Genomic DNA, 15,110 nt, shown 5'->3' on the forward strand with positions numbered 1-15,110 from the left:
AAAACAGTGTATTTCTTCACATTTACTGAAAACCCTGAAGGAGATTTATCCTATAACTAGTCCGTGATCTCAATTGTGATTAAAGGGATACTACAAGTGCCAGGAATACAAAGCTGTATTCCTGGCACTATAGCTCCCTGCATGGTCCTAGTGCCCACTTCACAGTGGGAGCATATCTAATGTCGAGCTCACACTGTTTCATGTGAGACATAAGCATAAGGGAACTAAAGCGAGTTGGCGAGACAGGACCCCCAAATCAGGACTTGGGTATTGTTCTCTTCCAGGTTCATTACAGAGGCAAGGAGCCACCTTTCTCACCATGCATGGCTGTCTGTAGCCCATGGAACAGCATGGTAGGTGGAATGGGCCTTGACAGAGCTACGGACATGCATAGGTAGCAGATGGGGGTGGTTTAAAAGGATGGGCTTGTAGGGGGTATATATGGTGGTCATCTTAGAGATTGCCCCCTTTTCTAATCAGCCTACCTTATCTGCAGTTGTGTTTAGCAGGCCTCTTTTGTCTTCTAGTTGGATTCCATGGCAAGTGTTCGAGTGGTGGTGGAGCAGCATGGTGTTGGATGGACCCAGGAGAGATTTGAGATGCCGGGATCGTCGTCTGGGACTTTAACTACTCCATCAGGACGCCCAGTATGTTGTCACTTTAAAAATAATAATTTTTACAAATGGAACAACAAATGAGAAACTGAAGGAACCTTTAATTGGGAATGGTCAATGCTTCCCTATGAGAAAAATCTGAGTGGGAGACCAAAATCTCCCAATCAGATTTGCATCAGTTGCTGGGGAAAGAGCATTAGTAGAAATCAAGTCATAATTTAGATAAAGGTTATTAAGATAAACTAATGCAGTTAAAATATAATTACATTTTCAGAATTCAGAGGAATTCAAACTCTTACCTTTCTAATAAAGGAACACTATAGAGATATGAATACAAGCATGTATCCCTAAAGCTATAGTGTTTTCCTCCCTGTTTAGATTCGGGGGCCCATCAATTAAAACTGAGGCTTCGGGGGCGTGGCTGACCAAGAAACCTACCAGACGTGTATCAAGGGAGCTCCGTAAGGGCCTCACCGTAATAGGCACGAAAGAGCGGTAAAAATACACTTACAAGCAGCTGCTCATGAACCCCCAACCAGAGACAACCATGGGAAGAAAAAACAAAAAAACCCAGAAGCCGGAGACACCTAGGCAGCCTGATATCAGGCTATCCTTCGAGAGGCCCGCGCCGCTGCCGCAACCCAAAATGGCGCCCGCGCCTCGATACAGCCCAGAGATCTCGGACGACTCTGAGGCAGAGAGGGAATCCCCTGCCTCGCTAGACCCGGACGGAGCCGCGTCAGCCACAGACTCGGAGGAAGACTCCTCTCCCTCCACTAAAGGAGATATAAAACGACTCCTTGCGTCCATGCAGCGGATCTGGAAAGCTGATATACAGCAGACCCAGGCCGAAATTGGCAAAATCCACAGAAGAGTACAGGAGGTGGAGGAGAAGGAGGCCTCCAGAGACCTACAGCACAGCCACACCACAAGCCAGCTGGAAAGACTCACCAATGAGGTCCAGATGCTGAAGAAAACGGTGCTCGGCTTGGAATCCAGGCACCGCCGGCGCAACATCCGCCTCAGAGGGGTGCCGGAGGAGATAGGAGACGAAGCCCTACTCCCAACTGTGAGGAGGCTGATAACCTCCATGGGCATTGCAGACAACCCAGCAATCCCCCACATAAAAGTAACCTTCCGGATACGAAAATCGGCGACAGCCCCAGAAACAGCCCCCAGGGATGTCATTGCAGTGACCAGCGACATCCAAATCCGCAGCGTGATCATGAAACGCTCCAGAGAGATGGGCACAGTGCGGTTTGAGGGGCGATCAGTCGAGATTTACAGCGACCTACCCTTTCAAGTCCTTGCGGAAAAGAAAAAATTGGCGCAGGCAGCCAAGCGCCTCAGAGACAACGCTATCAAATACCGCTGGGACACAGGGGGCTCCTTGGTGGTGCCCCGGGGGAAGGACACCCTCACCCTGTCCTCCACGGAGGACCCACAAGCACTTCTTCAATCCCTCGGGCTGCTGGCTGGGCACCAGGAAGCAACTGAACCCATGCAATTGCAGCCGAAAGCACAAGAGAGTCTAACAGAGCACTCACGTTCTGCCAAGAGATGGTCCGCGACAAAGATCAGTAGATTACCTACCGGACCATCCGTCCACAAGAAACCGTGACCCTCCGATCACCACCCTCCTGACACCCATGTGAACTCCGGCTAAGGGACCTAAAGCCCACTAGGGCATACTATGCTCCAAGTTCTAGTTTTTTTTCCTTCCCAAAAGTTCCTGTGATATATATATAAAATATACAGTGTCAAATGTGATATTGCATGATAAACTGTTTCAATTGCCTTACCAATACTATGAAAAAGATGTTTAATGTGAAAATATTTCAATAAATTTCAAATTGAAAGAAAAAACTGAGGCTTCCATTACAGTATTAAAAACACTACAGGGTTCCGTTAAAGGACCACTCTAGGCACCCAGACCACTTCGGCTTAATGAAGTGGTCTGGGTGCCAGGTCCAGCTAGGGTTAACCCATTTTTTTTAATAAACATAGCAGTTTCTTGTGTGTTGTTTATCCCTAATTCACTATCATTTGGGGTGTAAGTTACTTGGGCAGTCATAACCTCAAAGTGCATAATTTTGCGTTTATCTACATTACATTTCAAGTACGTCCTGCTAATCATCTGCTATTTGGGCGCCCAGTTCCTCAGTCTATCTAAATCTCTCTGAGATTTAGATAGAAATTGTGAAATAAAGTTTGTTTTCTTATCTCATATCGATCTTTTGCAGGAGGTAGATATAGCGGAGTGGTTTGACTCCTTGGATCTGGAGCTAACCATCTTCTCTATTTTCTTCTTGTTGTTCATTCCCCAGGGTTATGCCCTAAACTACCTCCGTAACCCCCTCTATACTCCTTGTCTAGAATTTTTTCTAGCGTGGGGTTTTTATCTTACATTACATTTCAAGTACGTCCTGCTATTCATCTGCCATTTGAGTGCCCTGTTCCTCAGTCTATCTAAATCTCTCTGCAGCAAAGTAATATCCTGCTCACATTGTATTACCTTACCTAGTATTGTGTCATCTGCAAACACTGACACATTTATCTGGTGCTCATTTCAAGATGATTTATAAATATGTTGAATAAAACATCCAGTTTGAAAATGTACTATTAATGACTACTTTCTATACTCTATTTTTAAGATCTTCTTGTTCTACCCAAGACCAAGACTTTTCTAGACCAATTTCTATTACGTGGAACTGTATTGAATGTCTTGGGAAAATCCAAGTAGATCATATCCACTGCAACACCTTGATTTTACTTCTTGATTCTTCGAGAATGAAATTAAGTCAGTTTGACATGACCTATATTTCATAAAACCACGCTGATTGTTGTTAATAAAAAATATTTTCCCCAATGAATTCCTGAAAATTATCCCTTAAATAACTTCCCCAGTAAAAATAATGTAAGCTCTCGTGCCTATAATGTCCAGGCAAAGATCAAAGATTTGGAACTCTATGAATATAGGAAACAACTTCTGTCTGTCTCCAAACCTCCGATACAATTCCTGAAGGAAAATAATCTCGAAAGATTAAAAACAGAGTGCACAGAGAAACAAAGTGAGAGAAAAACAATAGATTACTAATATCCAAATATGCAACTGTTGAATGCAATTAATCTAGAAGCTTTCAAAAAAAAAAAAAAAAAAATTGCAGCATCAGTTATTCTACTTCCTGTAGGGCATGCAGGACAAATGCAAAACAACATTGTGCTAAATAATCGGTTTTATTCAAAGTACTAATTTAGAGGTGGCCAAAAGGTAGACATGCAGAACTGTGGTGGAATCTCGGTAAAAATAAATTTAGTAGGCCGAGATTACCACGTGGCATGTGTACGTGCATATGCTGACGTATCGATCAGTTGGTTGCACGAGGCAAGATACGATCAGTAGTGTACGGAGCATGTGCAAGAATACAGGATGTAGTATTCCCCTCCTCCATTGTGCTGGACAGGCCATGCGGTCAAGCAGGAAGTTAATTCTTATTTGTATTGATTGGTCAAGAGAATGTGCGGGTGGAGCTTAATATGGGAGGAGTTATGTGCCTATATAAGGAGCCTGCACTATTGTCCGGGGCTCAGAACTTGCTGTATTTTGGTGACATTAGTCCCTCTGAGTCCCGATCGGTGATCCAATAAAGAATCTCTTCCTTCCTGAAGAAACCTGTGTCCATCTCTCTGTGCTTGGCTTCCGTCAGTTTCTCCGGTATCATTTGGTGCATTGGCCGGGAAGCTCATCGTTGAACGGTAGCTGAGAGGCAGAGGCGTGAGACGGTCTATCTTTGCCCACGTTCTCTACGGCTGCACCCCTGAACTTCTGCGTGGACCTCCCTTCGTCTCGGCACCACTGGTCTGTTGTCCAGGAGATCATCGGCCTCTACGTAAGAAGTGCTGGGGTGTCCCCGTCGATGAGTGTGAACTCAGGTTCAGGAACGAGGAGGTAAGACAACTGCTGTTTTAGACGGCAGACCCACTAGGGGTATACCGATTGTGCGGTAGGCCCATAAGGGGTTTGAATTGTGTATGGAATCTGCCCCCTCTGTCGGAGGGAAGGAGTGAAGGCGCACCGCTCAATCGAACGCTCTTTAGTAAGACCGTTTGATTTGGTTTGGAGTCAGGCGGGGTCCTGTGTAAATAGCCCTAGCCGGACACCGGTGTCTTGTCTAGACTAGCGTTCTAGGGTGTATATTACGTTCGCTAGGTCGGAGGGACCGGGAGACTAAGCGGCGCCTGTGTAAATTCGGTTCGCTAGATCTCAACCTATCTTGGCTAAGTGGGAAGGCGTGTAAATTTGGAACCCACTAGATTTTTGATAGAGTAAATAGACTAAGAGGGTTCTGTTGTAAATTCCGCCCTCTAGTTCGCTATATGTGGTGCTTGGGCAGTGTGGCTAACCAAAACGGGTGTACATAGTTTTAGGTAGTCCATTCAAGGTACTGGCCAATAGTTTAGTTGGGATTGTAAATGTGTTAAAGATTGTTAGTAAAGTGTATATATATAAGTGATAGCGCGAGCTCAGCCGTCTAGCGAGAGTGTTAATAGTGTGTTGCTGTATCATAGTGCACGGTACCATAACCCTGTATATTTACTGACACTGTATATAAGTACTAATCATTGTCGTCTATTGCATGTTTAACACCATAACCACTAATAATTGTATTGTGACCTTAAATTGTGCTTTGACCTATGCTAACCGTACTGTAACTGCTATTTGTAAAAGACGATGTTACTGGATAGTTCTAATGGGCAAGAAGACGAAAAGACTAAAGCCCGACAGACCCCAACAGGGGCGAAGCATCGGGGACCTCTGGCAGCAAGCACGAGGCATCCAGGAGGCCGCAATGGCGTCCCTTCATGGCGGCTGCTCCGACTTCTCCGACGGAGTTTCGGATGAGGAAGATGGAGACCACATACAGACAGCAATGCGGCAGCCACCAGCGAGGACGGAACCCCCACATAAGGCTCCCGATACTGCTCCAGTGACACTGGCAGCCATCAGGGAGATCATGGCGGACTTCCAATCGAAAATCTCAGCGGATGTGGCCTTACTCAGACAAGACCTGCGGGGCCTGACAGACCGTCTTGGCGAGATGGAAAATACCACGCAGACCCACACAACACAAATCTCCGACCTGAGGCAGAAAGTTGAAGAGCTCACACAACAGAGCCGCAACCACGAGAAAAAGTTTGCAACACTAGAGGACAAACGAAGGCAGAAAAATTTGAAAATCAGGGGAGTAGGGATGTCGGTACCGCCAGACGAACTCCCACATTTCGCCAGGCGACTCCTGACGGCCATACTTGCGCCGAAGCAGGCCAAAGCGACACAAATCGAGGGAATATTCCGCCTACCAATACCTGCCAAGGCACCACCCGCAGCTCCGGGCGACATAGTGCTACAATTCCAAAGCATCAGGGACAAAGCAGCCGTAATGGCGGCCACCAGGGGACATACCCCATACAACTTTGAGGGGATGGCCCTGACATTTTTTGCGGATTTATCCGGGGGAACCCTTGCTTGGAGGCGGACCCTCCGACCCCTTACTTCCCAACTACGTGAGAAGAATATCAGCTACCGCTGGAGCCAAGCACGGGCACTTACCATACCTCACGGGGAAACGGTCATCACTATTCATGACTTGCCTGATGCAGCACACCACCTGCAGACGTTAGGACTGCCACCGGACTTGCTCCGTCCAACGAACCCACACGGCTGGAATCCCGAGACCACACAGGACTTTGTACCCAGGGTCGAGGCCCACACCTCTCGGGCCGTGATCACAACCTGCACACACAAGCGACCAACCCAGCGAAACCGGGATGAACCCTAACAACACCTGGCCGCCAGCATAACCGGACCCAGTCCCTCATGTTAAACTGTCAGCACGCCCACATCCTAGAGCACACCGAGGCATGATACCCAAGCCTCTACCACTGGGACCGAGACATCGCCCTGACCCGCCACTTACCGTGGAACTGCTCCCCCACCACCTGTTGCCCCAACAAAGGGAACTTTTACATACGGTGCTCGGTACCTGCCAACTCAGCTTACCCATACCTGACACCGGCACCCCAGCCACGGAATACCCACAGCTGACTTCCACCCGATCAAAAGTGACTCATACCACAGTCTGACTTTCTCATTTTATTGTCTTACTGTTACACTCCCTCATTAGCCTGGATTTTGTTTATTTTTAGTAGGATCCACAAAGTACCAGGCTTGGGCCACAGAGCACAAGCCACTCTCCAGTCTGATCCCACCGAGCCATTAATACCTAATCTGACTCATAAAAATAACACTTTGTTTTACTTGCACCCACCAACTGTATATTTCTCTATTGTACCAGCACAGTTTAACTATCTTGTTTAACTAAACCTTGTTACTCCCCCTAAGAGTCAAAAGTAGCCTCAGCTTAAATGTTATAAGGCCAAAGTAGGCAACGTAGCCAGTACACCTAGGATCACTTGTTTTGATTAGGTACACCTTCCGCAAGCCCATCACTACAACGGGGCTCTCCATAACTTGCCTCCCCATGAGGTGTTATGTCATCGCTATGATGCGGTACTTACCCATATGTTTAGTATGCTCCGCCTGTTTAAATATTGTGTCTAGCCCATATAACAGGAGCGACCTAGCCTGGACCAACTGAATTTGTAGCCACAGAGGGGATCCCAACCTGTCACCCACTTACTGCTCCACACGACTGATATATGTACAACTTAGGACTCCGCTCAGAACCGCGATCTAGTCCCAAGCTAAACATGCGATAGCTCGCAGCCTAGTGCCGAGTAACTGCCACACCGATAGGCACAATTTTCCTAGTCATTGGGGAACGCTATGGCGCTCCAACCTATATAAAATCCATAGAGGAACGGAAGGCTTATCCGTTCGTACACCTGACAACCGGTATCTACCCCAGTAGACACTCGCCAATTCACAGAACAATCATAATATAATACACAACAGTCGAAATGTCATAGCAGACGCTAAGCTCCTGTACCACAAGCTGTTTACCACCTGACTTTACCACATACTTATATATAAAAATTGTGCTAGTTTTTATTGTACCTTGATGTTATAATGCTTGAAATGTGCTAGAGGTTTACCTTTGGGGTACCTCACGAGCAATTGTTGTAAACTCACGCACTACAAAAATAAAGAATTTATAAAAAAAAAAAAAAAAAAAAAAAGACGATGTTACTGGGGTGTGTTATAGACGGGTAATTCATATATAGAGAATTATAGCGTGGGTGACTGTATAGTTTCACCAAAGGGCATAATATTGATTATTTAGTGACTGGTGTAACAGCTGTGTGTGTACGGGAATTCCCTGAGTGTTTATTGTGTTATTGTGTACGTTTCACTTGGTAACCGTACCACGTGGTGCTGTTGCCAGAGGAAACGGGTGTGACTGTTGAATAGTACGCGTGCATAGTATTCGTTGTCAACGACGTTCCATTGATAAGTATGGGCGCGTCGGAGTCAACGATTTTGGATAGGTTGTATGGTAAAGCATTTTAAAAAGGGATTTAAAACATGTGATTTTGGGGTTAAAATGTCTCCTGTACGTTTGGTCACTTTGTGCACTAGGGAGTGGCCTATTTTGGTTGCGGCATGGCCGCCACGTGGTAGTTTGGATCCAACCCTGATACAGCGTGTACACGTGGCTGTGTCAGGTAGGCCTGAACTTTACGGACAGTTTCCATATATTGATTGTTGGAGACAGGCCGTAAACGACTCGCCAAAATGGATTCAGATATGCCACGAGGAGCAATGTCGCCTCATGGTGGCCAGGACTTGTTTGTCCACTAGGACTGTGGTTAGGCCCATTTTGGACACGCCCCCTGAGTCCGAGATCCCTTTGCCGCCCCCTTACTTCCCTACAGGAAGAGGTGACGCGAGTGCAGGAAGTTCTATACCCCTCCCCTCATTGCCCTCATCCACTTCCGCTTCCTCCTCTAGTACAGAATCCACCCCCCCTCGTATTAAACCTCCCCTTCCGGAACCAGAACCAACCCCCGTTAGATCTGAATATCCTGATTTGGCGCCACTTCAAACTTCCGGTCAAGCTTCTTCTAGCTCGGCTGGGAGTATTCTATTTACCAACTTTTCCCAAAATCAAGCTCCCACATCCTCATGCCTTATTTCCCCCCGACTGGAACCCATAACTGACGCCCCTCCACGTAGCCCTATACTAACCCGACAACTGACCGGTACCCAACAACTTAGACATTATCAGATGCCTCTTCGGCTGAATCCTGGGTCAGCCTATCTCGATGCCGCAGGTCAAATGGCACATGCTGACCCAGTCTTCGTATATGTCCCGTTCACGACTACCGATCTCTTGAATTGGAAGACCCACAATTCCTCGTACACTGAGAAACCACAAGCTATGACCGATCTGTTCACCTCGATAGTTCAGACACATAATCCGACATGGGCTGATTGCCAGCAGTTATTAATGACATTGTTTAATAATGAGGAAAGGACAAGGATTAACCAAGCGGCCATTAAAGCGCTAGAGGATAGAGCCCGTGCTTTAAATCAAGCCAATCCGGCAGCATGGGCCGCAACACATTATCCTAACACCGATCCCGACTGAAATGTTAATGGCGCAGATATGGTCCAACTCAAAGCCTATAGAGACGCTATAATTGCTGGCATGAAAGCCGGAGGAAAGAAAGCTATTAATATGTCGAAGACAGTTGAGGTGATTCAGAAAAGTGATGAAGCACCCAGTGTCTTTTATGACCGATTATTGGAGGCATACCGCTTGTATACCCCCTTTAATCCGGAAGACGCAGATAATTCCCGAATGGTAAACTCCGCCTTTGTCAGCCAAGCTTACGGAGATATTAAGCGCAAGCTACAGAAGTTAGAAGGGTTTGCAGGAATGTCTATCACCCAACTAATGGAGGTAGCAAATAAAGTATACATGAACAGGGAAACAGAGACTAAGAAAGAGGAATAGCGCAAGATGCGTAAGAAGGCTGATATGCTAGCGGTAGCGATCGCAGGCGTAGATAGACGGGGCCCAGATAGAGGCGATAGTAGATGGAATAGGGAGCCTTTGAGTAGGAATCAGTGCGCGTATTGCAAGGAAGAAGGGCATTGGAGAAACGAGTGTCCGCAAAGAGAGCAGTACGAGAGAGACCTACCCAGGGCAGGTTACGGAAACTTTAGAGGCAGAGCGAGAGGTAGAGGAGGCCCGGGAGGGAGCAATGGTAATAGAGGGAGTAATGGGAACAGAGGAAGTGTAAGGGAAGATAGGTACTATCCAGCAGCGCAAAGGTCCCGCGATAGAGAAGGTAGGGACTTTGTAGGATTGGCTGACACGGTCATGGAGGACTATTGATACCGACCGGGCTCCATCCCCCTTGGTCGAGCGGAGCCTATGGTCGATGTATCAATAGGGGGAAAAAGGAGTGCGTTCATGACCGACACTGGTGCTGAACATTCGGTGGTGACTGACCTTGTTGCTCCTCCATCTGGAAGAACTATTACTGTAATAGGAGCAACTGGAAGAAGTGCTGCAAAACCGGTTCTTAAAAGTCGACTCTGTACATTGGGAGGCCACGTAGTAAAACATCAATTCCTTTATATGCCTGAATGTCCAGTCCAATTGCTGGGACGTGATATGCTATCTAAGTTACAAGCGCAGATTACGTTCCTACCAAATGGAACAACATCCTTAAAGTTTAATGGACCTTCAGGTATTATGACATTATGCGTACCAAAGGAAGAAGAGTGGCGACTTTATACAGCGTTGACTAGCCAAAACCCTAGGAGTCCTTATTCAACATACCAGGAGTTTGGGCAGAGAACAACCCACCAGGACTGGCCCGCAATATTCCACCTATTAAAATCGAACTAAAACTTGGGGTTTATCCAGTAAGCCTAAGACAATATCACATCTCGCAGAAGGCTAAGAAGAACATCCAATCTTATCTGGATAAGTTCATACGGTATGGTATCCTAAAATTCTGTACTTCCCCCTGGAACACCCCATTGCTGCCTGTTCAAAAGCCCGGTACAGATGAGTATCGACCTGTGCAGGACTTGAGAGCAGTCAATGATGCGGTTGTTAGTATACATCCAGTTGTACCCAATCCATATAACCTGCTTGCTTTAATTCCGGGCGGGGCTACTTACTTTACAGTCCTAGACCTCAAAGATGCCTTCTTTTGCCTCCGAATTGCCGCAGAAAGTCAATGTATCTTCGCTTTCCAATGGGAAAACGCTGTAACGGGCTCAAAACGCCAAATGACCTGGACAAGACTGCCCCAAGGGTTTAAAAATTCACCTACCCTATTTGGTTCAGCTCTAAGTCAGGATCTACTGGATTTCGAGTCCATCCCAGGAGAGTGTGTATTGTTACAATATGTAGATGACTTGTTGATAGCAGCAGTTACAAAGGAAATATGTCAGCAAGCAACGCACGATCTACTACACATTCTCTGGAAGGCAGGATACAAGGTGTCTAGAAAGAAGGCTCAGTTGTGTTTGCCAACTGTCAAATATCTGGGATTCCATATCTCTGAAGGTCAAAGAATTATGGGGCCAGAGAGAAAAGAAGCCGTGTGCCAAATACCGATACCCAAGAATAGAAGACAAGTGCGAGAATTCTTGGGGGCAGCAGGCTTCTGTAGGATATGGATTCCCAGCTACGCGATACTGGCAAAACCTCTGTATGCAGCTATCAAAGGTACAGAGCACGACCCCTTCTTATGGACTCAAGAACAGCAAACGGCATTTGAAGATGTGAAGAAGGCTCTGATGAGTGCCCCAGCATTAGGTCTACCTGATCACACACGACCATTCTACCTGTATGTACATGAGCAAAGAAGAATGGCTGTGGGAGTATTGACACAGTACTTGGGATCATGGCAAAGACCTGTCGCCTACATGTCTAAGCAACTGGATGCAGTGGCCAGCGGACTTCCACCTTGTCTAAGAGCCGTAGCTGCAGCCGCCCTGCTAGTAGCTGAAGCCGATAAACTCACTCTGGGTCAAGAACTTTATGTACGAGTCCCACATGCAGTACAGACGTTGTTGGATTACAAAGGAAATCATTGGTTTAGTAACAGCCGTATGACCAAGTATCAAGCAATGTTGTGTGAAAACCCAAGAGTGCATTTAGAGACTGTAAACACCTTAAATCCAGCTACCCTTTTGCCACAACCTACTGAAAGTCAACATAATTGTTTGGAAGTAATGGATGAAGTATTTTCAAGTAGACCAGATCTTCGTGATTTTCCCATCCAGAACCCCGATGTTCAATATTACACCGACGGCAGTAGTTATGTGAAAGAAGGGATCCGCTATGCAGGATATGCAGTAACAACGATAGACAAGGTGATAGAAGCTCGGCCACTGACAAAAGGAACATCAGCACAAAAGGCAGAATTGATAGCACTGACACGAGCGTTACAATTGGCTGAAGGTTTAAGAGTGAACATCTACACGGACTCCAAGTATGCGTTTTTAGCCACTCATGCCCACGGAGCTTTGTATAAAGAAAGAGGACTAGTGAATTCAGAAGGCAAAGAAATCAAGTACGCAGCTGAAATCCTACAACTATTGGAAGCAGTGTGGGAGGCGAAAGAAGTCGGTATTATACATTGTCGAGCGCATCTGAGAGGAGATGGTGATGTAACCAAAGGAAATCGGATGGCAGATAGTGCAGCTAAGCGTGCCGCTGAATCGGGAAGACAGGAGTATGTGGGGCATATAGCTGCTCTTATACCAACTCCACTGTCTCAATGGACTCCAGTTTATACAGCTCAAGAAGAGGAGTGGTTAAAGACTGAACCTGGAAAGTATTTGGAGAACAAATGGTATCAGTTAGAAGATGGAAGAATAGTCATTCCAGCATCACTAGCGGTAGAAATTGTCCAAAACTATCACAACGGGACACATTCTGGGAGAGACAGCACAGAAGAATCTCTCAGAAAACATTTCTACATACCAAGATTGTCCAACTTGACTCAGGCCATTGTACGAAGATGTGTAACGTGTGCTAAAAATAATGCAAGGCAAGGACCAGTAAAGCCACCAGGAGTCCAGTTTATGGGGGGACTCCCCATGTCCGATTTACAAATTGACTATACAGTGATGCCTAAATCTGGTGGACATCGCTACCTGCTGGTAGTTGTGTGTACCTATTCAGGCTGGGTAGAAGCATGTCCTACTCGTACGGAGAAAGCAGGGGAAGTTGTGAGATTCCTGCTACGAGAAATAATACCCCGATATGGACTACCCTGCTCTATAGGATCGGACAATGGTCCAGCTTTTGTTCATCAGTGCCTACAACAACTGACTCATATGCTGGTATAAAGTGGAGGCTTCATACGGCATATAGACCCCAGAGTTCTGGTAAGGTAGAGAGAATGAATAGAACTATTAAGAATCAGTTGGCTAAAATGTGTCAGGAAACCCAACTTAAGTGGAACGTTCTCTTGCCCATAGCTCTATTGCGAATCCGCAGTACACCTACCAGAAGGATGGGCCTCTCTCCTTTTGAAATCATGTATGGGCGACCACCTCCCGTACTTGGTAACTTAAGGGGGGATTTGAGTCAGTTGGGAGAAGGAATTACCCGGCAGCAGGTTGTAGAGTTGGGTAAGACTATGGAGGAGGTACAGAAATGGGTACAAGATAGATTACCTGTGAATATTTATCCCCCAGTTCATAGTTACCACCCAGGAGACCAAGTGTGGATTAAAGAGTGGAATAATGTACCGTTACGGCCCAAGTGGAGAGGTCCTTATGTTGTTCTTTTGTCTACCCCTACAGCGATAAAAGTAGCCGAAGTGACTCCGTGGATACATCACTCCAGGGTTAAACCAGCAGCAGTCGATTCTTGGCAAGTTACAGCAGATCCAGAGAATCCCTGCAAGATCCGGTTAAAGCGCACGACTCAGTCGGAGTGACGAGGAACTTTGTGGATTACAAATTTTATTGTTTCAGAGATTTGGTAAGTGAGTGAGAAGGCCATAATAAAGCCTGTCCGCTCACCAACGTATAGTGTATAAGCCAGGAAAAGTCCCGAAGGGACCCCTGTGAAGACGAGCAGAACTCCATTCCCTGCAGCCCTTACATCCTGGAAGCTGAGGTGCTTTCGCACGGACGAAGACTGAGGATGACGACGAAAGATGTGTTTCTGATAATGTTTTTATATGTGTATTTTTATATTCAGGAAGGTAGAGGTACCGACACTCCTAGCTGTGAGGTATGCATTAAGACTACAAGAACAGGTAACCATATTTCCCAAACCCTAATTTGGCATTCGCAATACGAGTGTAAAGGAGATGTATCAAGATGTAGATACTTAAATATAGAATATAGTGTGTGCCATTTAGGAGTAGGAGAACCTAAGTGCTTCAGTCCAGAGTATCAACCTCGTACAATTTGGTTGACTCTCAGGAATGGAGATCCTCAGGGGACCCTAATTAATAAGACGGTATTAGAATCCGTACATTCTTCGGGTGTTCTGCTATTTGATGCGTGTAAGGCGATATCAAGTGGTAGAAAGCAGTGGAATGTATGTGGGGATCTTAGATGGGAGAGGACGTATGGGTCTAATGATAAATATATTTGTCCCAGTAGTAAAAATAAGTATGTGAGTCCTAGATGCCCAAATAGAGATTATAACTTTTGCCCATATTGGTCTTGTGTGGGGTGGGCAACTTGGGGACAGACAGTAGACAAGGACATGATTGTGACTAAGTTGCCTACCAGCCCATATTGTAAGTCTATGGAATGCAATCCAGTCCATATACTTATAAATAACCCCGACAAGTTCTTAGATAAATATGGTAATTTATTTGGGTTTCAAATATATGGGACGGGTTTAGATCCTGGGACAGTATTGTTTATAGGGATAGAGACTGATACGGTATCCTCCCAGACTCATCAAGTATACCATTCCTTTTATGAAGAGATGAGCATAGATAATAAGATCCCCCATAATGCTAAAAACCTGTTTATTCATTTAGCTGAAAGTATTGCCGGTAGTCTTAATGTTACCAACTGCTATGTGTGTGGAGGTACTAACATGGGAGACCAATGGCCTTGGGAAGCAAAGGAGGTAATGTCCGGTTCTGAGGCAGTTGACCAATTAATATCTACACAAGCCGATTATCATATGAGTGTTAGAGGTAAATCTGAGTGGAGATTAAAGACCTCCATCATAGGTTATGTTTGCATAGCAAGGAAAGGAATGATGTATAATACTTCTGTAGGAGAATTAACTTGTCTAGGGCAAAAAGCTTATGATGATGATACAAAGAATACAACTTGGTGGTCGGCTTCAAATGTCTCAGAACCATCTAACCCGTTTGCTAGATACGCCAATTTAAAGGATGTGTGGTTTGACCTATCCATCACATCTAACTGGAGAGCCCCAGCAAATTTGTACTGGATCTGTGGTAAGAAAGCCTATTCGGAGTTGCCACAGGACTGGGAAGGGGCATGTGTGTTGGGTA

The 15,110-nt window shown here is 45.9% G+C and overlaps 1 protein-coding gene across 1 annotated transcript in view; it reads left to right on the forward strand.

Annotated features, from left to right (window-relative positions):
- The first annotated feature begins 586 nt into the window (after nucleotides 1-586).
- LOC134603326 (hepatic lectin-like) overlaps nucleotides 587-15,110 on the forward strand; it is a 37,398-nt gene continuing 22,874 nt past the window's right edge. The window contains exon 1 of the mRNA XM_063449189.1: nucleotides 587-647. The gene's annotated coding sequence lies outside the window, so the exon portion shown is untranslated. The remainder of the gene's footprint in view (nucleotides 648-15,110) is intronic.

This window comes from Pelobates fuscus, chromosome 3 (assembly GCF_036172605.1).
Source record: "Pelobates fuscus isolate aPelFus1 chromosome 3, aPelFus1.pri, whole genome shotgun sequence".
Taxonomy (NCBI): domain Eukaryota; kingdom Metazoa; phylum Chordata; class Amphibia; order Anura; family Pelobatidae; genus Pelobates; species Pelobates fuscus.